Below are 25,817 nucleotides of genomic sequence, written 5' to 3'. Positions count from 1 at the left end.
TAAAATTCTTAACAGAGTACTTTTCTTGCCTGTATTAAATGAGGCAGAGAATTATTACCCATGAGAAATGCTACAAACTGAAGTCCATTCTTATCTTTAACCTTGTCTCTCATTCCTTCTTTACTGTTCAGCTAAACTGATGGATTTGTCACATGAAGAAAGAAGGAAGAGAAATTGTCTCATGAACCCACAAACGATTCACATTCAATCTCCCCATCCCCTGCCTCCCTCTGAAACCCTGGTGAAGTGATCACACACTGAGGGCTGTTAAATCCGTTGATTTAATTCTCATCCTACCCTTCTGGTATTTCCCCAATGGAATCACTTATGAAATAGGCAGAAGTTAAAGTTCTCAGCTGATTTAGCAATGTCTGACAAAATTATGATTTCCATTATGATATGAGGATGATTAACATATATAGATATTTTATCGTTTATTCGGAATGCTACATTTTATCAGTGTATAGCACATATTTTTCTTATATCAGTGACTTATGTCTCATAAAATAACAGTCAAGACTATTATCAGAAGTTCTACCACACCCCCATCTAAAAATATTTGTGTGAGAAAATGTTTTTCTGGGATCATTATATATGTGCATATGTGCACTTTTATAACCTGCTTTTCCATGTAATGTTTTAGCAACTTATACTTTTTTTTTTTTCTTTTTTCTGAGACTGAGTCTCGCTTGATCGTCCAGGCTGGAGTGCAGTGGCGCGATCTCGGTTCACTGCAGGCTCCGCCTCCCGGGTTCACGCCATTCTCCTGCCTTAGCCTCCTGAGTAGCTGGGGCGCCTCAACTCACTGGAAGCTCCGTCTCCCGGGTTCACGCCATTCTAATTGCGTCAGCCTCCCTAGTAGCTGGGACTACAGGCTCCTGCCGCCACGCCCGGATAATTTTTTTGCATTTTTAGTATAGACAGGGTTTCACTGTGTTAGCCAGGATGGTCTGGATCTCCTGACCTCGTGATCCGCCCGCCTCGGTCTCCCAAAGTGCTGGGATTATAGGCGTGAGCCACCGCGCCGGGCCTAGCAACTTATACATTTTAAAGAGCTGCATAATTCTTGATCTCTTAGGTATGTTTATATTGTTTATGAGTATGTAATTTGTATCTATCTTGTAGATGAGCTTCAGGGAGCACTGCCACAGAATTTCCTCAAACGATGATGATTTGTTTACTAGATTTTCTGTAATATGTCAATACTGCTGCTTTTTACTAAGAAAGCAGAATAAATAACCATCCAAAAGAGTATTCTTGCAGAACCTGATTTCAAATGCTGAATAACAAGTTTAATTTAGAATCATAAGAATTTCTGTTCTAAGGAATCTGAGATATAAGATTATTCCTTTCAATCCCTTCATTTTATGGATGAGGAAACTGAAATGATGGCTTGCCCAAGGTCACCAGCTAGAAGTGAAATTTCCTGCCTAGAAACAACTAAGCCTTCTGTAATATCTTAAAATAGAAGGCATTTATTTACTGTACTATTCCTCACATTTCTTTTTGGATTTAGAGAAACTATCTGGAAGATGGAACACTTCACTAAAGTAATGGTCTCCGAAACTGAATTTCTCACCCACCTCCTCCCTGTTGCCTTCCACAAATTCTGCAACCAGGTGTGTGTAAGATGACCCAATGGTTAAAATTCTGAACTACTTTTAGACTTTCAAAAAAAAATTGCAGAAACAGTACAGATAGTTTCTATATGTCCTTGTGCCACTCCACTGTTAACATCTTATATGCCATAGTATAATTATCACAACAAGGAAATTAACATTAGTACAGTACCATAAACTAAAGATTTCAGTTGAACTTCACCTTGAAGGTTCCCATTCCCGTCTCTTTGTTGTTGTTGTTTCCAACATTCCACTCAGGATTCCATGTTGCATTTAGTTGTTATTTCTGTCTGGTCTCCTGTCGTCTGCAACAGCTTCTCCACCTTTCCTTGTCTTTCATGATTCTGACACCTGGAATAGTACTGATCTGTTATTTTGCTGCACATCCCTCAGTTTGGGCCATTTGGAATCTTCTCATGATTGAACTGAGATTATGCATCCCTGTCAAGAGTACCACAGAAATGGTGCCTCATCCTTCTAGGTGCATCACATCATGGCCTTCATGATGCCAGAATGTATTGTTATTAGTGATATTGGTGTTGATCACCTGGTGGAAATGATCATCACTAGACTTTTCCACTATAAAGTTGCTATCCAAATGGCCAAAGATGGAAAAATTTAAGCCAAAAAATACATAATGATAGTACTGGATTGTAGTCCATAAAATAATATAAATATGAATCATGAGTTCATAGTGACACCAATAAATAATTGGTTGAAGAGACAGAGTCAATTCTCATTATTCATGGTAATTGTGTTTTATAAAGTCACTGTGAACACTGAATTAGCAAATACTGACCCATTGCTCTTAGGGGAAATATAGGTTTAGGTTTCTGTGAGCTATTGCCAACTAATCAATACATAATCTTGCTTCATGTGTGTTTCTGTTTAAAAACACCTTATTTAATATTTTTTGTCGATTCATTAACATCGAACTCACCCCCAACAGTGCCGTAACTCATGCCTGAGTGAAGCTTCTCTAATGGATGTTATTTTCCCTGGCAGGCCTAGCATAGCCTTCTTGTACTTAGGAATACTAGGCAGCACATCAGCATTATGCTTGAGGGCATTTTAAACAGCAAAATGACCAACAAAAGGCACAAAAATATGAAAAATATGGCACTCAGTAGACTGCAAAAAGGGCACTTGTTTACAGGATGAGAGCTGAAACAGGAAGGGCAGAGTATCACCTTGTTTGATTTAAGCTGGGAACATGCACATTGAGTTCTCAAAGTTTTTATTGTTCTGCACACGTCTGTGAATGACCAAGAAAATGACATGAGTATTGATTATCGGGTTACAAATAAATTTTAGCAAGCAGGTGAATTCTCAAATATGTAATCCATGAGAAGAAAGATTGACTGTGTATGGAAAATTGGCAGCTCTTTTTTTTTTGCGTAGAATTTCAATTAATAAATGTGGAAAGAATGAGAGAAAACTGCCACTAGGCAACCTCCACAGTGGTAATTGTTGCAGATGGATCCACGGATGAATGCTAGACACAGTGGGCAAAGGTTAGAGGAACAAAGAGATTTGCATAGTCTCGAAGTGTCTCCCTCAGGATATTTGTTGACTACAGGGAGAAATACAGTAAATTTATGTTTATTGTAAATTTAATAAGGTGTAAGTTCTTTAGTTTTTCTAGCATTTATATAGCATTAACAGATGTTGACTAGCAAATACAGATAAATAGGTGGCATGTACTCAAATTCTTGATAATAAGGGAGCCTCCATATTTTTTTTTTTATTGTACCTTCTTCTCTGGATAATCAGCTAGTGTTCAACCAAAGCTGTTATTTTATGTATAATGGGAGAAAAGGCTTCAAAGAAGTTGCTATTTTATCAAGGGTAGACTTGGGACTCTTAAGAACCACTTGCCTCTGTGAAATCATCCCAGGTAGAGCTAAGCACTTGTTCTTCAGTGTCCCGCTATGCCTATTTGAATAGCCTGGAAATATTTTCACACTATAGAGTTGCTTGTGCACATGCTCGTCTCCTGCACGTGGTGTTTCCTGAGTGCAGGGGCTGCCTCTTTCATCTTTATATCTCCAATAACAAGCACATTGACTCACATGGGTGTACTCAGTAAATGTTAATTGGAAATGGGATGGCATAGATGGGCTGGAATGATACCCTGGGTCTGTTGGGCAACCCCCTCCATATTTTTTCACAGATGCATTTTTGTTCTTGCTGTATTTCTGGCAATGTTTCTTGCTAATGCTTATCTTCTGCCAATAATGAAAACAAGCAAACCCTTTGTAGTATTTAAAGGTACATGAAAATGAAGACAGGCCTCTTTAAGTACTTTTGGTTAAAGGGAATTTTCTTATTCCATATATCTTAGTTCAGCTGTGACCTTAAGTGCTTTATTCACACACCTGCCTTTATCCTAATAACAGTGGTACTATTGTCTCCAGAGGCAAAAGAGATTGATGGCAGCATCAGTTAGAGATTTTATGAATTCGCTTAACGGAAAAAGCTTCCAGTTCCAGGGTTGGTTCTTAGCATTTGTGGTTTCAGGTCAAACCAAATGTATTAGTCAGGGTAGCCAACTGATGTAACAAACAGTTCCAAAATTCCAGAGGTGTAACATACCTATTTTCTTGTGTCTGAAGTCCAGTATAGATGTTCCCAGTTGGGCAGTTTTTATTCTGGCAGAGTTTCTTGGACTCTGGCTTCTTCCATTCCATGGCTCCACCTTCCACCAGGTGCTCATGGTCCTCTTTCTTCAGCTGGTAGGTTTTATGGGCCAGATTGAGAAGTGGTTTCCTGCCATCTGCCCACATTCCTATGGATGTAAACAGATCACATTTCCACACCTAAATGCAAGGCATGCTGGGAATGTTGTCTAACTGCATTTCCAGGTGAGAAAGAAGACATTGTTTGGTGAACAACTAGCCAGTCTCTGTCCCCACAACTCAGCCTGGCATCTCTCCTCTCAATTCTCATGTCAGTTGTTTTACTTATTCTTCTTAAGACATTATAACACTTTCTTCATTGTATTCATTCATTAAATCCATTAACAACATGATGTGCTTCCACAGCATGCCAATTGATGGGAGTTATAAAGAAAAAAATCAGGTGCAGGACCTACCCTTGAACTCAATCTAGTTCGACCTTGTTTTGCTGTCACTGTATTTGGAAGTCATGAACTACTTATTTTTAATTCAATCATCCAAAAAGAAAATAATATGATTGTATGACTACCAGTCCCACAAATTAAGTAATCTACTTAGATGTCCAAGTTTTTCCAGAATACTTATTTGCTTCTAATTCAGTTATTCATTTTGCCTTTTTGTAGTCTTGCTGGAAACAAGTAGAGGCAGATATCTAAGATTTAAAGAAAACGTACAAGGACAAAGCTTTAAATGTTGTCCCTAAATTTAATTATTCTTGAAAATTTGGAAAAGGGTATGATTTAGTCTCAGTAGAAAATTAGAAAACAAAGAACCACTGGTCTAGTTTCTAGTTATCTGTGGACATGGTACTCCTGTTAGTGTATAAGCAATTCAAATTTAGGGAACTTACCTAACAAAATATTTTTTGCTACCCCCCAAAATTCTGTCCTTATTCACCTAACTCATCAGATCTTTTAAAAAATTATTTTTATAATTTCAAAAGCTTCTTTGTTGTAGCAAAGGTTGAAAATATAGGTAAACAAAAAGGTAAAAATTAGAAATGTTCATCATCCTACTTCCTATACATAAATCCTGTGAAGTTGATATGTGCATTTTTGGCCTTTTTTCTGCATGTATTTGTGGGTGTAACATATTTGTTTATCTATTATATATGTTTTTAAGATTATTTCATTTTAAGCATATTGAGTAAATGAATGAATAGACTAAAAAGCAGCACCTACCAGAAATTGATATTTGCATGTAAAATGGGATAACAGAGGAGAAATAATGTAGAATTGAGGAGAATAGCTCAGGACATGTTAGTTCTGAAACCAATAGTGTAGCATGGTGGTTCATTGCTCAGACTTGGGTTTAAATTAAAAGTCAACATCATAATCATAATTATGATACAGATAATTTTGTATAAATGAAAATAGTTATATTTGAGTCAATAGTTCAAGCACTTCTTTGTGATAACACAAGTACCCAGATATCCCAGCTTTGCCGCTTACTAACTACAATGCTTATGGCCTAGGTTTTCTTATTCATAAATGGGCATGATACTAGTATCTGCCCCACAGGGTTGTTGGGAGGATTATTGAGCCAATTCATATAAAGTGCCTGATATATAGTAAATGCTCAGTAACTTTCGACTATTATGAAACTGCCTATGAATTTAAAAACAGTAATCTTTCTTTTAAGTAGGCTGTAAATCAGTGGTTGTAAATCAGGAGTGATTTTTTCCACCCCACTACTTGGGAAACATTTGGTAATGTCTGGAGACATTTTTGGTTGTCCCATCAGTTGGTGATAGGACGTTCCTACTGGCATCTACTTTGTAGAGGCTGGGGATGTACCGAACATCCTACAGTGCAAGGGATGCACCCAACAGAGAATTATCATGCCCGAGATATCAGTAGTTCTGAAGCTGAGAATCCCTGCTTTAAAGAAATGTGTATTTTATGCTATCACAGATGGAGGGGAATTTCCCATCAGAGTCACACAACTAGGAAGTTACCTTTCTGGTAATCAATCTACATGTTGGGAAAGATGTTAATAAGTAGCCAATTCACCTCGGTTTTTGTAGAGATCAAATTAAAGATTGCATTTAACTTTTGTAAATTTATACACTATGTAAGTATAAGTTAGAGCTAAACCTGTTTTCTTCTACATTTTCTATTTCTTTTTATTATTGCCCCACTAAGGAGACTTTTAAGACTTAAAAAAATTGCCTCCTCTTCCCATGAAATTTTACACAACAGGTATGGTATATACCTCTTTATGCAGTTGGACAGGGTTAAGGATTGGAGGATTACAAACCCACTGTGATATCTAAGATATTTTTGCTCTCTAAGAACCAATTTTCATACCTATGGAGAAATATTCTTTGTAATAGAGGAGTGAATTCTAAAAGCATTTTTGTTTTTTTAAGAATGGTGCTTAAATTACTTATTCAAGTAAAATTGGCTTAGTATCTCCTGTTCTGCAGTTTGAGATCATATTGAGAACAATGGAAAAGTGAAAAATAATACTGTTGATTTAAAATGCTATAGGCATTTCAAATGGACGCAATGCTCAGAGAAATGAATAGAGATTTAGTGAGTGCTGAAAATGCAAAAATAAAATCTGGGGAGGCCAGAAATAAAAGAAGTTGAAAAGGAGACGAAAGCTTTCTAGAGAGGTAGCTAATCTGAATGTAAGCTTATCATAAAAGGAAACAAAGAGCTTGAGAGGATAAAGGATGGAAGGGAAATCGTACTGGATAAGGAAGCTGAAGGAAATAGTATGAACTTTTCTTTTTTGTAGGTCAAAGTCACTACATTAACTATGTAGCTTGTTTCTGCTTTGTTTGAAAAGGAAAGATTAAACACAACTAAATCTGCAAAGTGACAGGCAAGTCACGCGTTGGGGAAAATTGGAAATGTACAGCCTGCAGGTTAACTACCTGGTAATCAAGCCACAAGTCTGGAAGGGAATCTTTCTATTGTCTGGCCTGTGTGTTTCTATTCCCTTTGTTCTTCATTCATCCCTCCCCCTTACTTAAAAATCCTCAGCGAAGGCTCTTGTATGAATTTTCAGCCTCATTTCTTACCACATCATCTACACAGACACTATACTCTTGTCAGCTCAGCTGCCCAAACTTCCAGCAGTTCTTGTGGGTCCCACTTCTTTACTTTTGCTTATTATTGGTACTTGATTTAGACTGCTTTCTCGTAACTTCGTTGGCTACCCTTATGCTCTGTATTCCTTTTAATTCCCTCCTCCCCACACGGACAATGAGGGGGTAAGAATGAGCCTTGCTTTACAGGTGTGTTCGCAGTCAGTGCTGCATGTTACGTTCCTTGAAAGTAGAAGTTTTTGTACTTGTTTTTATATCCACAAGCCTAGCCTGGCTGTGGAGCATGGTTGGTGCTTAATACATGTTCATGGAAGCAAAGGAGCTATTGTTTCCCTCCTTCTCCATGTGGGGTGTCTGCCAAGTTTATAACAATTCTCCCTTCTCTGAAAACTCAGAATTAGTGTTGGCTAGTTCTTCCTTGAACTCTTGTATCCAGTCACCCCCCAGCCAGTGTTAAATGATGAAGGTTGAACACCTGACCCATAGCTAGGCTACATTTCCATCCTTGAGACACTGAGGACAAACAAACCACAAGGTCAGTCCTTGTGGTGAAAACCAGAACATATAAACACAAGAGCTATCACGGGGCCGTCTTGTGGATTGAAGTGTGGAGAAAGCCGGCCTTCCAAGATGAGACTGAAGCCACCATACAGAGAAGAACAGATAATATGGAGAGAGAATCTGAGGGATTCCATCCTACTCCTACATTTTGCTTGCATTTCTGCATTTGATTGCATGAGACACTCTCATATTCTTGTAATAAATTCTCTTTAGTGTCAAAGTTGGTTCAAGTTGATTTCAATGATTTGTAGCAAAAAATCTTTCACCACTATATCACACTTAGAGATTTCCCATTTCAACAAAGGAAATTATACTAGACAGAAATAATGTATACGGGGGAGAGATCAAACTTACTTAAAAAAATTAGAAACAGAAGTTGTTTGGGAATCTTATTTGGGGGAAATTGATGGAATAATGCTGAGGGACTCCTTGCATTGTTAGGTTTGAAGCAATAGAGAATTTTCCCTTCAAGATGAAGTAGGAACATGAAGAAAAAATAATTCATGCTTAAAAATCATAGGCAACAGCCAATGACAGAGCAAAGGACCAAATAGTTAAACTAGGATCCATCAGAAACCTAAGCGTCATTTAGCCATGCTTCCTGAGCTTCAGCCCTCTTATCCAACCCACCGCCAGATCCTGTGAGCTTCCCCATCTACCATTATCTTGAGTCTCTCTCCATCCACTCTAGTGTAAGTGACCCTTATTTCTCATGAGAACTCCAGCAGTGGCCTCCCAGATGTAGATGGTGGACAGCTGCTCTTACCACCAATGGTTCTCCACACCATGACTATAGAGTTGATCTAAAGTTCCTAACTGATCCTGTCAAGTTTTTCAGGTAATTTCAGGCTTCCTTCAGTCTTCCTTATAAAGCCGCATAAAGTTCAGCCTGTGCAGCCTCATCATGCACCCCGCTCTGCTGCTTATATATGTTCCTGATTGTCAGCTTCTTTTTTTCTTTTTAGACAGGGTCTCTGTGTTGCCCAGGCTGGAGTGCAGTGGTGCGATCATGGCTCACTGCAGCCTTGACTTCCCAGAATCAAGCACTTTTTCCTCCTTAGTTTCCTGAGTAGCTGGGATCACAGCTGCCACCATGGTTGGGGAATTTTTTTTTTTTTTTTGGTAGAGATGGAGTCTTACTATGTTGCCCAGGCTAGCCTTGAACTCTTGGGCTCAAGCAATCCGCTTACCTCAGCCTCCCGAAGTGCTGAGATTATGTGCGTGAGCCACTGCACCCAGCCAACATCAACTTCTCCTCAGGCCCTTGCCTTGCCAAGCTGCCTTTGCTATGGGGCTTTTGCACATGTTGTTCCTCCTGGAACATTCTTTTCTGCCACCTTTAATCAGCTTTCTTTGGCCTCTCTGACTAGACTGATTATTCCTAGTATAGCACTGTGTACCCATCCTTTTCATCATTTGTTATTGTAGCAGTTGTACACACCCTTCCCCCAGTATTTGGTTGTCTGTCTATTCTACTAGACTGTAAGCTCCACAAGGGCAGGAGCTCTCTGCTTTAGCTTGTTGTTTTAGTCATCGCACCTAATAGAATGTGTAGCAGGGGATTATCAAATATTTGTTGAGTAAATAAATACGCAGAAAGGTAAAAAATGTGAAAAGCAAGCAAACAGACAAGGAGGAGCCTTCAACTTTTATACTCTTTATCAAAGATCAGGTGTATAATTCAGTTGGTTCTAACTCATAGTTTTTCTTAGGTGCTAGGCTTGTCATCAACAATGCTATTAATAATGCTAAAATTCCTTTAACAAATAGGGGTATAAGGTTATCAGTAAATAAAATAAATTACTGTTAGTAGTACTTCTAAGTCAGTCCATAAAAGCCTGTTGAATGGATGAGGTGTCCCTAAAATAGTAGTTTTAAGACCTAACATTTACTAAGTCCTATGAACTTTGAGAAGGACTTGGAGGCTATGAAAGGAAAGAGAATTCCAATTACTAGCAATTTCCAGAGCTTCATGGATGAAAGATATCATCAAGCCATGTTCTGATGTCTGCAATTCTAGTAGTGAGTGTGGGGTGGGCCAGAGTGATGGGAATGGAGGAGAGCCCAGAGACCATTCAAAGGAAGAAGCTGCTCATGAGCCCTGTGATATGCTGGCTAGGATAGGTCCCTTTTCCTTTTCTTCTATATATGTCCCTTTGAAAGTACATGTGCTTAAGTAGAAAATACTGTCCAAAGTAATTTACAGAATCAATGCTATTCCCATTAAACCATCATTGACATTCTCCACAGAATTAGAAAAAAACTATTTAAAAATTTATACAGAACCAAAAAAGAGCCTGTATAGCCAAGACAATCTTAAGGAAACAGAACGAAGCTGGCATTATGCCACCCAACTTCAAACTATACTACAGGTTACAGTAACCAAAACAGCATGGTACTGGTACAAAAACAGACACATACACCAATGGAACAAGATAGAGATCTCAGAAGTAAGACCACACAGCTACGACCATCTGATTTTTGACAAACCTGACAAAAACAAGAAATGGGGAAAGGATTCCTATTTAACAAATGGTGCTGGGAGAACTGGCTAGCAATCTGCAGAAAATTGAAACTGGACCCCTTCCTTATACCTTATACAAAAATTAATTCAAGCTTAAAGACTTAAATGTAAAACTCAAAACTACAAAAATCCTAGAAGAAAGCCAAGGCAATATGACTCAGGACATACGCACTGGCAAAGATTTTGTGACAAAAACGCCAAAAGCAATTGCACCAAAAGCAAGTATTTGACAAATGGGACCTAATTAAACTAAACAGCTTCTGCACAGCAAAAGAAACTATCATCAGAGTGAACAGACATCCTACAGAATGGGAGAAAATTTTTGCAATCTATCCAGCTGACAAAGGTCTAATATCCAGAGTCTACAAGAAACTTAAACAAATTTACCAGAAAAAGCAACCCCATTAAAAAGTGGGCAAAGGACATGAACAGACACTTCTCAAAAGAAGACTTTTCTGCCACCAACAAACATATGAGAAAAGCTCAACAACACTGATCATTAGAGAAATGCAAATCAAAACCACAGTGGGATACAATCTCATGCCAGTCAGAATGACAATTATTAAAAGTCAAGAAACAACAGATGCTGGCAAGGTTGCAGGGAAATAGGAATGCTTTTACACTGTTGGTGGGAATGTAAATTAGTTCAACTACCGTGGAAGGCAGTGTGGCAATTCCTCAGAGATCTAGAACCAGAAATATCATTTGACCCAACAATCCCATTACCTGGTTTATACTTAAAGGAATATAAATCATTCTGTTATAAAGATATATGCACATGTATGTTCACTGCAGCACTATTCACAGTAGCAAAGGCATGGAATCAAAACAATTGCCCATCAGTGATCCCATTAACCAACCCAAACGCCCATCAGTGATAGACTGGATAAAGAAAACATGGTACATATACACCATGGAATACTATGCAGCTGTAAAAAGGAATGAGATCATGTCCTTTGCAGGGACATGGATGGAGCTGGGAGCCATCATCCTCAGCAAACTAACTCAGGAACACAAAACCAAACACCACATTTTCTCACTTATAAGTGAGAGCTGAATGATGAGAACACATGGAGACAGGGAGGGGAACAACACACACCAGGACCTACTGTGGCATGGCAGCAGGAGGGAGTACATCAGGAAAAATAGCTACTGCATGCTGGGTTTAATACCTAGGTGATAGGTTCATGGATGCAGCAAACCACCATGGCACATGTTTATCTATGTAAAAAACCTACACACCCTGCACATGTATCCCAGAACTTAGGAAACAAGCCCCCCAAAAAAAAATTTAAAGAAAGAAAACACAAGTTAGGAGGAAGATTTTTCTTTTATCTAGACTATAAAGGTAGCCATATTTTTGCAAGAATTTCTATATTAACATTCCATGTCAAGAGGATGAAAGAAAAGGAGATTCCAAGGGTAGAAGGATTGGTGCAGAAGCCCTCTGAGAGCATGGGAGGAAAGTCAGTTTGAGGAGGTGATGACACACAGGGATTGCTGGAGAGAAGGGTAGATGCCCTCAGGGAATGAGAGGGAAGGAAGGGAGAAAAGAGAAAACACAGGTTATTTGCCTGGGAAGGAAGGATACAGACAATTCTGCTTTCAATGACCAGATTTTCTGACAAATATTCCCAGAACATAGCTCAGTAGAAACGGCAATCGCTTCAGGGAAATCTTTCTAGAGAATATCAGTTTTATTTTAGAAAGAATAGCCTGGCTGCAAAGAGAAATCTAAGCCAGAAAACATCAAATTATGCCATGAGTTATTTTCATGAAATGAGATACTGCACAGCACTCTGAAAGAAACTTTATTGTTAAAATTCCAACAAAGAGGAGCACTTGACATAAAAAGCACAGATCCTAAAGTCATGCTTATGACTTTAAATTTGTATAAGCAACTTAATAACACTTGAAAATGTAACCTGTGGCCAGGCGCGGTGGCTCATGCCTGTAATCCCAGCACTTTGGGAAGCCGAGGTGGGCAGGTCACCTGAGGTCAGGAGTTTGACATCAGCCTGGCCAATGTGGGGAAACCCCGCCTCTACTTAAAAAAAAATACAAAAATTAGCTGGGCGTGGTGGTGGGTGCCTGTAGTCCCAGCTACTCAGGAGACTGAGGCAGGAGAATCGCTTGAACCTGGGAGGCGGAGGTTGCAGTGAGCTGAGATCATGCCATTGCACTCCAGCCTGGGTGACAAGAGCAAAACTCCGTCTCAAAGAAAAATAATAAAAAAAGAAGAAAGTGTAACCTGTTTTTTGTATTTTAAGTGAAATTGAGGATGAGATAATTTGTGTTTCCATAACTGGATTCTTTGGGAGCATGAAGCATTCAGGGTTAAGGTGAGAAAGGTCTCAAAAAGCAACTTTTATCTCTATTTCCTGGTTCCTGCCCCTGACGCCCCTGGTGTACATATTCTGGTCTTCTGAGCACTAGATTAATATTTCTTCATGTGAATATTCTTACGTTTTTCTTTTGGGTGTATTCTATAAATTTAATTGGATGATGTTATTTCTACAGAAGTTTTTGTAAAATTACTTTTGCTATTCTTAATTTTACACTGAAAGTGATTGCCTTTGTATATCACAGTTCACATAAGAAAATTAAAGTTAGTGAAAAAAAAATCAACAAAAAAGGTTGCCTGAAATTAAACTCAGTATTCTTTCCGAAGAGTTTTACAAATACCATCCATGCAGTAAGAAGCACAGGAATTCTGATGAGAACGCATTTTTCAAGAATTCATCTTCACCTTCCCTTTCACTCGGGAGGTGGCCTCTTATTGTGGCTGTTGGATGTAACCAGTGAACCGAATACTTGAAACCAATTTGCTCGTTTGAGAAGAGATTATTGATTCTCACAGCATGTATATACTTGGAAAATTTCATTGTTTAACTCTGCATGTGGATGATTCTTGCCTCACGCTACTTTAAGTCAGGCAGACTGGGTAAGGAGATGAGCTCCCTTTATTGAAGTCTTTAAAAAATTTTTAAAAAGTTTAACAGGTCTGCATGTTACCTTGAATAAAAAGGACTATATGTGCTTCCTGGAAAAAGTCTGCTTAGGTGATTTTATTTTTTATTTTTTATTTTTTAAGCATATGCTTATTTTGAGGGAGGATGTTGTTGGGAGAGAAATTTCTGTGTATTTTGTACAGAATTAAGACAAAGGCTGTAATTGATAAAACACCAAATATTGGGCACTTATATTCTTGTTTACTAAATAATAAAAGTTCAACTGAATAATTAAGATGTAACTCTTTGGATGGGTGAAGGTGAACCTCAGCTTATCTGAGGTCAGCATCTCTTCTAGGGGCTGTTGAAGAATATAGGTAAGGTGATGAAGCCATGTGTTGTGTTTCCCTTCAGATGCTGGAAATATGGTGCCCACCCCACTTCAACCCCTCACTTCCCCAGTTTTTCTCTAGGAATATTATTATTGGCCCAGGGAAGGTTCATTTCAGCAGAAAGTCTGCCATTTTGAAGCAATTGGAGCAATTTATTAGCAAGAGGAAGTGATTTATTTTTCTCCATCACCATTCATAAGATGATCATTATGAACAAGGTTGCTGATAAATCCTTGGCCACCAAAGAGGACTTTAATTTGTGACAAGGAAAGTTTCTTAGTGCTTAATGGAGAGGGAGTTTTCTGCCCCTTACCTGTGCAGGTTCATGGTGAGAGATAGACCCTATGGGTATTTATCGACCTGCACTGGGAGTCTTCTTAATATAGAGAGTTATGTTTTAGAAATGAAACTCTTCGGGGTCTTGTTTGGGGTGAGTAATTAGTGAAGAAAAGAACCAAGTTAATATTTTTTTTTTCTCAAACATCCTGATCTTTGACTTTTATCTTTTTTTTTTTTAACTGACAAGTTACTTCTCTTTCAGGCTCCAAGCTTGATATAGAAGACTATCACACCCAGAGAGGGTAACTGAAACGAAAGAAATTACTCCAGCATCAAGCTAAAGACACGTCTTAAAGGATGAGGAGGAGCAGAAATCTTACCAGCAAGGCCAGAAAGAAGCTGTGCATGAACAGGTGGCAGTATGAGCAATACTTAATTCCCTGTTGTGATTACTAGCACATGAAACTTGTGAAGCACATAGCCCCAACTAAAGGATCTTGTGTTATAATTTTTCAAAGACTGTACAGTAGGCATACCAGCCATACAAATACTAGAAATCAAGTGTTATTTCTAAAGTATCATGCACTTTGGTGATTAGCAACTTGGGGAGCCATCGGCTGAATTTCTTGAAGAAACCTCCAGGGAGTCAGCCATAACTCTAAAGGTAAGGCAGCTTTCAAGAAGTGTGATTCATCTTCTGTAAGTATTAGCATCACCTAGTGCCACTCTAGCCCAGTCTACAGCAGGTCACCTGGAAATGAAATTCTGAGACATAAGAACTAGCAGGAAAAATGTCCCACCTTGTTCAAAGGATGAAGTCAATTTAAAGGAATGAGGAGAACACTGGCAGAATATTTTAAATATATTAACTGATTTTCCTCTTCTGGCAACTCCTGTCGCCTCTGCCGCCTCCCCCAAGCCTGTTTAGATATCATTTGTTCTATCAGGAAGAAGTTTCACCAGAGAGCAGGAAAAAAAGCCTTTTGATTTTCCAAAGTCAGGACCCTGAGGGCACTTGGCATAGAGACACTAAGCTGAACTGATGCAAGGCTTCCCACCCCTTCTAGCACCTGAAGTTTTTCAGGTGTGCTGTGAGGACAGTGTTAGAGCTAGGGGAGGAAAGGGAACTGTTAGATGCTGGTGGGGAGGAGGGAAAGGAAGGTAGAGGGGGAAGAGGAAGCAGAGACAGCTCTTAGATGCTGGTGGCTCCTTTCTCCTCTGAGAAAAAGACTCTACACCCTGCTCCCCAGAGGAGAGGGTTGTGGACGACAGAACTGAAGATGGATTGGGGTTGTCATTACCTCCAAGCAGAGCTCAAGAAGACTGCAAAATCCAGAAAAGAAATGGCTGAGTGGTATCCAGGGGACAGATGGTCGGAGCCAGCCTCAAAGAACTGAGTGTACCCCAGCACAGCTCACAAGTGTTAGAATGAGTCTTCTGTGCCCAAAAGTCCCACCAGAATAGTAATGAAGGACCCACAGAGCTTCCTGGTGCCCCTGTGGCCTGAAAGCAGTGCAGTAAAGTTTCCTGTGCCAACAAGGGGCTTGGCAACAGTTGAGAGAAAATGTGCCATGTCTGAAGGAGTCTCATGCTGGGGAGCAGCTCAGTGGTGAAAACCCACCAGGAATAAGGTCTTATCAGCCAAGGCTGGTGCTGAGATAGCATCACAAAGAGATGTGTGATGCTATCTCCACCCATTGCTCTGGTACAGTGTAAGACCCCTGGAAACCAGTGAAAAGAGTGGGGGTGCAGAATTGAGGGAAATTAGGTTCTAACACTGAAGATAGGCTCAAATAGATAAGTGGTTACAGAAAAATAAAGTTTCACTTCTTGTACAATTGAATTTGTTGATTGAGTCCTGGACCCAAAGTAAAACCAGTCATTCAATCAATAAGTTAATTTTAAAAAATCAGTCATACCTGACAAAACTATTTAGCTCCTCCTTTCTAGAATTTAGGAGAATTGTAACAATTCACAATCAAGATTTGTCTTACAGCCTAATACAAATCTTGACTATTGCTGTGTAGTTAGTTTATGTGCAGCCCCAGGCTCGTGGGTATAGCTCAGTCTGCATTGCTTAGTAAGTGCTGATCATGTGGCTGGCACTCTTATAGGAACTTCCACCATTTTCCCTCATTTAATCCTTTAAATAGTATCTGTGAGACCAGATATTATTCCCACTTTACTGATAAGTAAACGAAGACTCAACAAAGTGAAATCTGAGAGAATTCTAATAATTGTCAAACATTTCCTTTGTGAAAGTTGGTTCCACATTTTGGTGGGTAATGCCCAGCACTTCCTTCCTTCTTTTCCAACAGTCTCTTCTTTTCCTGTGCATTCTTTGCAGGCCCTGTCCCACCTCTGTGCCTTTGCTCCAAAGCCCCTACTTCAGATACTGATCCTACTTCAGATTCCTGTCCTTTTGACATCTTCCCCAGTTTCTAAGGTGCAATTTCAATTTTGTCTGTTCCCTGACAGTTTTCCAAACCTCTCAGCTATTATTATCTTATCCATCCTCATGCTCCTTCAGCACCTCACACGTCCATGATAGCCCTTTATCAAGTCACCTTTGTATTGCAGGTTTTTGGTCACAATAGTGTCAGCCGCTAATTTGTAAACCCCAGAAGAGCTCCATCTTGTGCAGCCCCAGCACCTACAATGAATGTAGCATCCTAGGCTGGCACGTATTTTGGTGCCTATTACATAATAAAGCCTTAACACATATTTGTCAGACTAAATTAACTTAAAATTCTAAAACACATAGTTAGTGAAACATGAGACAGATGCTTACAAATGTTTAATTGGTAATGTCTCTGAATTCCTCACAATTTTCTTCTTTACCCCTAACTTATTTAAATTTTTTTTCAAACATACAGTTTAAAGACTCATTCATTGAACACCCATGTAATGACCACATAGCTTCTATAATATGCCCTCTATATATTTACGTTATGATATCTGTCCATCTACTCATCCTGCTATCCATCCATCAATATATATTTTTTCCTCACTGCCTTTCAAATACATCCAACGTATGAGAGACCTTTGACTTTGGAATCAGATCTCAGATTAATTCCTGGATTCAGCACTTACTTGTTTTGTCACCTTGGGGGTGTTACTTAACTTGAGTCTGTTTTCTGTTTGTAAAATGGGGATGAACAATGATGTCTACATAGGTTGTGGTGAGGAATAGATGAGACTATATATAAAGGGCCTGGCACATAGTGTTTGTCCAAAGTAAAAGGACAGCATAAATATTTCAACCATCAGCACCGATTTGCAATGATTTGTGCTTTTGGTGTTCTTGCTTCCAGCCTCTACTTTAGGCTCAGAAGGAAAAGAAGTTTACAGGAGACAATCACTCTTATACTCTTCCATGGTCACAAACAAGAGGTCCCTGGATCTGTAGGTGAGCAAGAGGTGATCTGGGATTTGGAGTCGGTACTGCATTCTGAATTCCCTGGCACAATTAAAAGGCAATAGAGCTCAGTAGAATCACCAATTATCTGCTTTACCCAGGCAAAATGGGGGATCTTAATATCTATCTATCTAAAATTCAGAAGAACTTTTGCCAAAAATGGATATGATCAGGAGAGGATGTCAGAGCTCTGCCGCAGCCATAACCTGCCTTCGAGCCCTTTGGTGCAGGGATTTGAATTTTTTCCAAGTGTAAGCCCTCATTAGTAGCACTCTCCACTCTAAAGCTGTAGGATATCCCCAATTCATGAAACTATTTCTTAATTATCTGTAGGTCATCTTGCCCCTGAAATGGCCCTGGAAAGCTATGGCTGGAGAATGGAGGAAAAGATCACTTTCTCTGTTTCTTCAGACCGGGCATCAGTTGGGATGTTGGGATGTCGATAAAAGGAAATCCCATCCTTTGTTTTCTGCCTATGCTCTCACCATACCCATTCCCATGTCTGGTCATCATAGCATCCATCACAGCCCTTAACTGAATCATGTTGAGTACAGGATGGTGTGGATATCATGGTTTGAATACAAGCATGGTCTGTCCATGTGGATTGTTTTTTACAGCCCACTTAGACTTAAGCCCTCTTAATTTCAAGTTTATGTTTGTATGTGCCAATAGAGCTGTCCCTAGATGAACTGGAAAATGCCTGATTTCCTTCTCTTCCTGAGGGTTTGCAACTTAGATGACATGTCACATTAATCTGTGGAACTTTTTGAAAGATATAAATGCCTGCTTCTTTGAAAGCCTCATCCTTCATTCCAAGAGTCAGAGTTTGTGGGTCTTATGTTATCCCACTGCAGTCTACATTTTAAGTATCTCCACAAATTATTTTTTTTCACAGCCTTGGCTAAGAACTGCCTCTTTACCATAAAGCTGTATAACTCTTCTTTAAAACAGTGAGAGATGAAGTGTGTCTTCTTTTGAGATGCAAAATCTTGGTTGACCTTTTCATTTTTGTTTTGTTTTCTACTAGTTGATGACCATAAAATGGAAAACTAGCTGAAATGAAAGGATTAGGAATATTATCAAAGTAGAGTAGGTTGTACATAAAATGGAAATAAGGACAACCCAGTAGAGCATTTGAGAAGATGCTCAGCTAAAGTGAAAAGGAGCTAATAAAGGTTACCCAGTCAGCTAGGAAAGCAGTGCTCAGATGATCAGGTAACGGTATCACCTAAGACAAGAAGGCAGATATGCAAAAGGAGTTATTGTATTTTGTCAAATCTAATACAATCATATTTTACATTTTAACATCCCAGACATCTGTTGGCCTGGTGGCGTTGGGATGTAGTAGCATTGCCCATGCAGTATAAATTTTGTTGTTAGTCACAATGGCATAACTGATCAACTTCAACCCCTCAAAGTTTCAGTCAACAAACTGAGAAAAAGTAAATCCTGATTTACTGGAAAAAAAGTAAATCTACTATTGTCATCTGCTGGTTAGATTTTTAAAAAAGTAAAAACATCAATGCTTCTAGATCAAGTGTTAGTGCTTGGAAGAAGATTCAAAGATAATATTAGAGTGTTTTATAAATAAATGTTGCATTCTCAATGTTCTTGATGACATGGATACCAATATCATACAAAAAATGGGAACAAAGGTGCCATTTCTGAGTTGAAAAGTGACTCAGAGGAGTTGGATACTCTACTTGTGAAGAAATTTGGAATAGAGTTTAATTGGCAGCATTTTATTCTGTCTTACTGGTACATAACAGTGGTGCATCTTACAACCACTGGTGTCTTAGGTTCAGTATAACATGATATTTGCGTTGGTCTTTACAGAGAAGAATATTGAAGAAGATTCTGAAGTCCAAATAGTTCCCTGAAAAAGGCATATGTGAAACTATAGGAGCCCAGTGAATCACAAACCTGTGGGTGTCTAACTTCCATAAAGTCCAGCTATCAAGATCTTAAAAAGAGAGAGGAACCACCATATATTTAGACAATGAAATAACATTTTTAAAAGAAAAATGGCTGGGTTTCATTAAGAAAGAATTATTTTATTGGATTTTTTTGAAGAAGTAAGTAGGTATGTGAACAAGAACTGATGGTGGTAGCTAGGCTGCTGTTCAAAAAGTCTTTCACAGGGTCGATTCTGGAAACAGTTAGAACAACAACAGAAAATAGTCATCATTGAATTGGAATTGGGGTGGGGGTGCAGTTTGGAGATTTGGTGTCTTGTAAGCACTCCAAATTTGTTTTATAAAATTGTAACATCTAGGGTTGGAGATTGGCTTTTCATTCCCTTCCTCTTGGGCTGGCCTGAGAAGCTGTAATTTTCTCTATACTTTAAGACCCATAATTCACAAGCCCCATCCCTCCTCCATTTGTTGCCTTTAAATATCTCAAAAAAAAAAAAAAAACTTTCTTATAAACCTCAGGTTACTCTTCTCCAGGCTGAACACCTCTTTAATTTTATCATAGTCTGTTTCTTTGAGAACCTTCCTTTCCTTGAGCCTCTCCTCCAAATATCCTCCAATTTGTCTACATCTTTTCTAACTAGCTAACATAGGTCCTCTGTGTCCAGGGATCTTAGTTTATGGCTATTTTCTGAGCTTAATTATTACTAGCAACTCCTTCATTCTCAAAACTGTTCTTATTAGAATATCATTTTTGGTATACCTACCTACAACTGAACAGAATGTAATATCTAAGAGTGAGCTGACTAGCAAAAGTGAGGGCAGGGCTCTCACCATCCTAAGCCTTGGTATACTACAGGTGCGGCCAAACAGATGCGTTAGGGACTTGGTCCATACGTCACACCATTGTCTCATATAAGCTTGTCTCGTGTAAGTGCAGTTCTCAAGTCTTTTCCACCCTTGCTGCCATGAAGCCACATCTTCCCCTCTAGTACTTGTGCTGGTGGTTTTTTGGCATTTGTTCCTACTAAATTTCATGACATTATGGTTCAACCCATGATCCAGTCTGTCAAGAACTTTGTCATCCAAAATGCTGGCTTCTCCCTTCCAAATTCCTGTTACCTGAAGATATAATCTTGCTTTTCTATATCATTACCCAAATTGTTGATTTAAAAATACTGCATAGGGCCAGGCTCAGTGGCTCATGCCTATAATACCAGCACTTTGGGAGGCCAAGGTGGGAGGATCACGAGGTCAGGAGCTCGAGACCAGCCTGGCTAACATGGTGAAACCCCATCTCTATTAATTTTTGTATCTTATTAAAGATACAAAAAATTAGCCAGGCCTGATGTCGTGTGCCTGTAATCTCAGCTACTGGGGAGACTGAGGCAGGAGAATCGCTTGAACCTGGGAGATGGAGGTTGCAGTGAGCTGAGATCATGCCATTGCATTCCAGCTTGGATGACAGGGAGAGACTTTGTCTCAAAAAGAAAGAAAGGAATAGCCCTGTGGCACTTTGCGTCTTTCCAGTTTGACCTTTTTGGGGCCAAGGGGAAGCTTCCCCCTTGCCCTCAGAGGGTGCACTGAAAAATCAACTTATGGTAAGGCAGATTAATAAGAGAAAAGGCATACAAATGTATTTAACCATGCACACAGGGAGAATCAGAGTGATTTCCCAATATCCCAATGAGGCCCAAACACTTATATAACCTTTTAGAGGCAAGGGGGAACATGGAGAATATAGATAATTCTGTTGCAGTGCATTAAATGATTACCAGGAAAAATGAATGAAGACTTGGGAGAATTAGTGGATTGCAGAGCAGGTGGGTGGTGAACAGTGATTGACTTGTGGTTCTCTTTGGAAGTTGAATGAACCTGAGAGACAGACATTGTTTTGTAAAAAGGCTGGGCCTGGTTTGGTTACCTTCCTCCTCTCCCTTCTTGAAATAGATGATAAGATTATAAGGAAAGAAAGGAAAAGCAATTGTTCATCTCGGTGATTCCATCCAATCCTTACAAAGAACGGGAAAAGTCTCTTCCAAGGCCTATTGATTTCAAAGGGTTTCTAATTCAAAACATTCATTATATCAGGGAGCCATATTTTGGGGTGAAACTCTCTGTGCTCCTTCAATGTCCATTTACATCTTGGGGGTCATTTAACATCACAAGCTTACTTAATTGTAGTATCATTAAGGCTATGTATTTCTGGGTTTTCCATGAAAATGACTTGAGAGACCTTTGCAAATGCCTTTTAAAACTTCGAATGTCTAATGTAGAATGCCTTTTCCTAATCTATGCATCTAAATAAATAAATTTATAAATAAATATATAATGAAAGAAAGAAAAAGGATAACAACACTGAGATGAGTCTAATATGATTATTTAGTGAGGGCGTATGGGGGCCTTGGAAATATAATGACTGGCACTTAGGTCAGTGCTCAACTAATATTTCTTGATCCAAACATAATTTTTCATTGACAAATGAGCAGAAGATCTTGCTTATGACTCTTGCTATGAAAAAAGCCTATTTCTTTATACCTGTCAAGGACATCTGCTTTGGGAAGTCCCAAACATAGCTTAGGTCCACACCGGAGTATGAATTGACTATTTGCTAATCATGTAAATATTATTGCTGAAATGAAAACATGATTGAGGCTGGAAGTGTGAACCAAATGCAGAAAGTGCCAGCTCTTTAACGTAAGCAGTTAATTAGGCATCATCTTTAAGTCTGGTGATCGGTCCCAGGGTGTTAATCAAATCAAATATCACCAGCTGCTGAGAGAATAGGCTCTTTCAGGAAGTATTAGCAATACTAAGCAGGAGAAAGAAGTGGCATTAAAATGGGTTTTCTGAGGCTCCAATAGCTAAGGACACCTATAGAAGAATTGTGGGAAACTGTTACGTAGGCATGTCCATAACAGATCAGACAAGCACTGTCTTGAGTCAATTGAAATGGTGAGAAAAGCCTGGATTTGGATACCAGACAGAGCTGAGTTGAACTCCTACTTCTGCTTTTTCTAGCTTTGGAAAAATCATGGTTAGTTCTCTACAGATTCACAGGAACAGATCATAATGTTTGGGATTATATGAGTTACTGGTAAGATACCTACAAGCAGCAAAATAATTAGCACTATCCCTGAAACCATCCTATGGGATCCATGACAAACTTGCACCCATTGGAAAAATCTTAGGTTCGCCCCTTTATCTCTGGCCCATTGTTAATTGCAGAAGCAAAAGGTTTATAAGAGCAGCACAGGTGTTTGAGCTATGTGTATTTTCCTCTAGGGGACTTGGTGCTATCAGAGGAGGTTATCATATTGGAAAACAAATTTCTTAAAAAGTAGAAGTCATAAAGTTGAAGAATTCAGTGACTTTTCCAGGGGAAGAAGTACCTGATTTATGAGCAGTCTGTTATATATGAACTGTTTTATAGAAATGATGTAACTGACTGATTTTTAATAAGCATTCCAAGTGTTACACAGAAAGTTTTGATGCTTCCAACTTGCCAATGAGGTAAGCAATTGAAGTGAGTTTCAGATATTTACCTGTATCTAAACTGGAGTAAACCTAAACTAACGCTTTGTAAATTTTGAGTAGAGAGTAAGACTTGGGTTCGGGCCGGGTGTGGTGGCTCACCCCTATAATCCAAGCACTTTGGGAGGCCGAGGATGGTGGACTGAGGTCAGGAGTTCGAGACCAGCCTGGCCAACATAGTGAAACTCCGTCTCTACTAAAAATACAAAAATTAGCTGGGCATGGTGGCACACACCTATAATTCCAGCTACTTGGGAGGCTGAGGCAGGAGAATCACTTGAACCGGGGAAGCAGAAGTTGCAGTGAGCCAAGATGGTACCATTGCACTCTGGCCTGGGTGACAAGAGTGAAACTCCATCAAAAAAAGAAAGAAAGAAAGAGAGAGAGAGAGAAAGAGAAGACTTGGTTTCTAGAGTCACACTACCTAGCTTGGGATCCTGGCTCCATTATTCATCAGTTGTGTGATCTGGGAGCAGGCTACTTCTCTTGCCTCCATTTCTTCATTCATTTAATAGGAATAATTACTTCATAGGATGATCTGCATGATTAAATAAAATAATCTTTATAAACCTCATCATAGGGAATGATAAAATAAACATTCGGAACATTCCAGAAACAAATGGATTGATAAGCAACATTTTTTTTCTAATTAGTTCTACGTATTTTCCTTTTAATTTCCATATCAGTATCACGAGTTTCGAACCTGAGTACCCACTCGGTACCCGAGTGCCTAGGGATTGGGAACCATTTTCATTAGTAGCTTACTCTGAAAAACAGCATTCATTTTTGATAAGGTGTTTTTAGGCATCAACATGATGTCATATTTAAGAGCAATAATTACAGTGTCAGACTTCTGAGTTCGAATTCTCACTTACTGGCACCTTAGAAAGGTGTTTAACCTCTCTGGGCCTTGGTGCCCTTATCTGTAAAATGGGTATTCTGTGTAGTTTAAATCAGTTAGTAGATATGAAGTGCTCACATCAGTGCCAGGCACATAGAAAGTATTCAGTGCTTCATGGTCATTGACTTGCACTGTTAATCAAGCATTTCCCAGAAAAGAAAATGAAGTTAAGAGGTGATATCATGAAGCATTTTTCTTCATCCTGTAAATAATATACCGAGCTTTGAATCTCATAACATTCAAGGTGAAATGCTGAAGGATACCTATGCCAGAATTTGTTTTTCATAGTCAAACATTAAAGACAAAGTGAGGGTCTATTCACATAGAAATAACAAATACATGGCATACATACCAACACCCCACAGCAGGACTGTGGCAGACATTACTAATCCATCTTGGCTTTCTTGCCTACTGAGTTTATACTCAGCTTCTGAATTTTTCTCAACACAATATTCTGGGCAACCATTGTCAATTTGATTGGTATTATGTGAAATAAAACTTACTTTCCATCTTTGTTCTGGTATCATCTCTTTAAAGGTGTTATTTTCCCTGAAGGATACAAAATATACAGGTTTTCAAGTAAAACCCCTCTATTGAAGTCTCAATCAAACTCCTTTTTTTCTTTCTTTTTTTGAGACAGAGTCTTCCTGTGTCACCCAGGCTGGAGTGCAGTGGTGCCATCTCTGCTCACTGCAAGCTCCGCCTCCCAGGTTCACATGATTCTCCTGCCTCAGGCTCCCGAGTAGCTGGGATTACAGGTGTCAGCCACCATGCCCAGCCAATTTTTGTAGTTTTAGCAGAGATGGGGTTTCACCATGTTGACCAGGCTGGTCTCGAACTCCTGACCTCAAGTGATCCAACCGTGCCAGCCTCCCAAAGTGCTGGGATTACAGGCATGAGCCACAGTGCCCAGCTTCAATCAAACTTTTAAATGATGCAAGATAATCATCTCTCATATCCTTAAGCAGGGTGAGTTATATAAAAGGGACAAAAAAGTTGACTGGCAGTACCCATAATCTATTTTTTGTGCTTCTTCAGAAGATGCTGCTAAGACAGATGACATTGATAGCTGCAATTTAAAAAAAAAAAAAATTGCTAGAGTCTAAAGAAATCATTTGGAATGTAGTTTCCTTAGTTGTTGATTCAGTGAATAATTTTCTGGAAAGACAGCCAGGTTATACTATCTAGCAGATCATACAGCTGAGCATCTTTCATTTTATCTTAAGAGAAAGATACAAATAGCTAAATGTGAAAATTGTTTCTACATGTTGATTAGTTGGTACCCATTTAACTCTAGACTCTATAATATCTTTTTATTTATTTATTCATTTTTGAGGCAGTATCACTCTGTCGCCCAGGCTGGAGTGCAGTGGCATGATCTTGGTTCACTGCGACCTCTGCCTCCTGGGTTAAAGTGATTCTCCTGCTTCCGCTGCCTGAGTAGCTGGGATTACAAGCATTTGCCACCACATCCTGCTAATTTTTGTGTTTTTATAGAGATGGGGTTTCACCATGGTGGCCAGGCTGGTCTCAAATTCCTGACCTCAAGTGATCTACCCAGCTTGGCCTCCCAAAGTCCCGAGATTACAGGCATGGTCTATAGTATCATAATTACAGCGTTGTTACTTATATCATCATCATGTGACCTAGTTCTTTAATAAAGTATAGTTATGCTTGCTATGCACCATTTAAGACAACAAAATATGTACTCACTGTAGAAAAAGTTTCATCTCTGACAAATAAATGGAAAATGGGCAAAGATAATGAAGAGTTAAACTTCAGAGAAGATAAAATACAAAAAGCTAGCAAGACCCTAAAGAGATGTTCAAACTTAGTTGGCAGAAAAATGTAAAATAAACAATGAGATACTCCTTTACATGTATTAGACTGGCAAAAATTAGGAAGCTGGATAATGCCAAGTGTTAACAGGGATGTGGGGCCATCGGAATACTTACACACTGCTAATGGGATTGTAGACTGGTGTAGAAA

The 25,817-nt window shown here is 39.1% G+C and overlaps 2 long non-coding RNA genes across 3 annotated transcripts in view; one reads left to right on the top strand and one right to left on the bottom strand.

Moving 5' to 3' along the window:
- LOC117098522 overlaps positions 1-25,817 on the top strand; it is a 100,691-nt gene that overhangs the window by 68,733 nt on the left and 6,141 nt on the right. Inside the window, exons 1-2 of one of the 2 annotated variants that reach the window (XR_004443444.1) lie at positions 14,169-14,213; positions 14,325-14,475. This is a non-coding gene — a long non-coding RNA (uncharacterized LOC117098522). Of the gene's footprint in view, positions 1-14,168; positions 14,214-14,324; positions 14,476-25,817 lie in introns of those variants that run through there. The other variant, XR_004443443.1, reaches the window with a different exon arrangement.
- Positions 982-24,451, bottom strand: LOC117098523. The gene is made up of 4 exons (XR_004443445.1): positions 24,332-24,451; positions 23,352-23,465; positions 4,215-4,407; positions 982-1,970 (listed from the first exon to the last, which is right to left on the bottom strand). It is a non-coding gene; the product is annotated as an uncharacterized LOC117098523 (long non-coding RNA).

The sequence above is a fragment of the Trachypithecus francoisi genome, unplaced genomic scaffold, assembly GCF_009764315.1.
Source record: "Trachypithecus francoisi isolate TF-2019V2 unplaced genomic scaffold, Tfra_2.0 Lachesis_group16, whole genome shotgun sequence".
NCBI classification, from domain to species: Eukaryota; Metazoa; Chordata; class Mammalia; order Primates; family Cercopithecidae; genus Trachypithecus; species Trachypithecus francoisi.
This window is presented reverse-complemented; position numbering and strand designations above follow the sequence as displayed.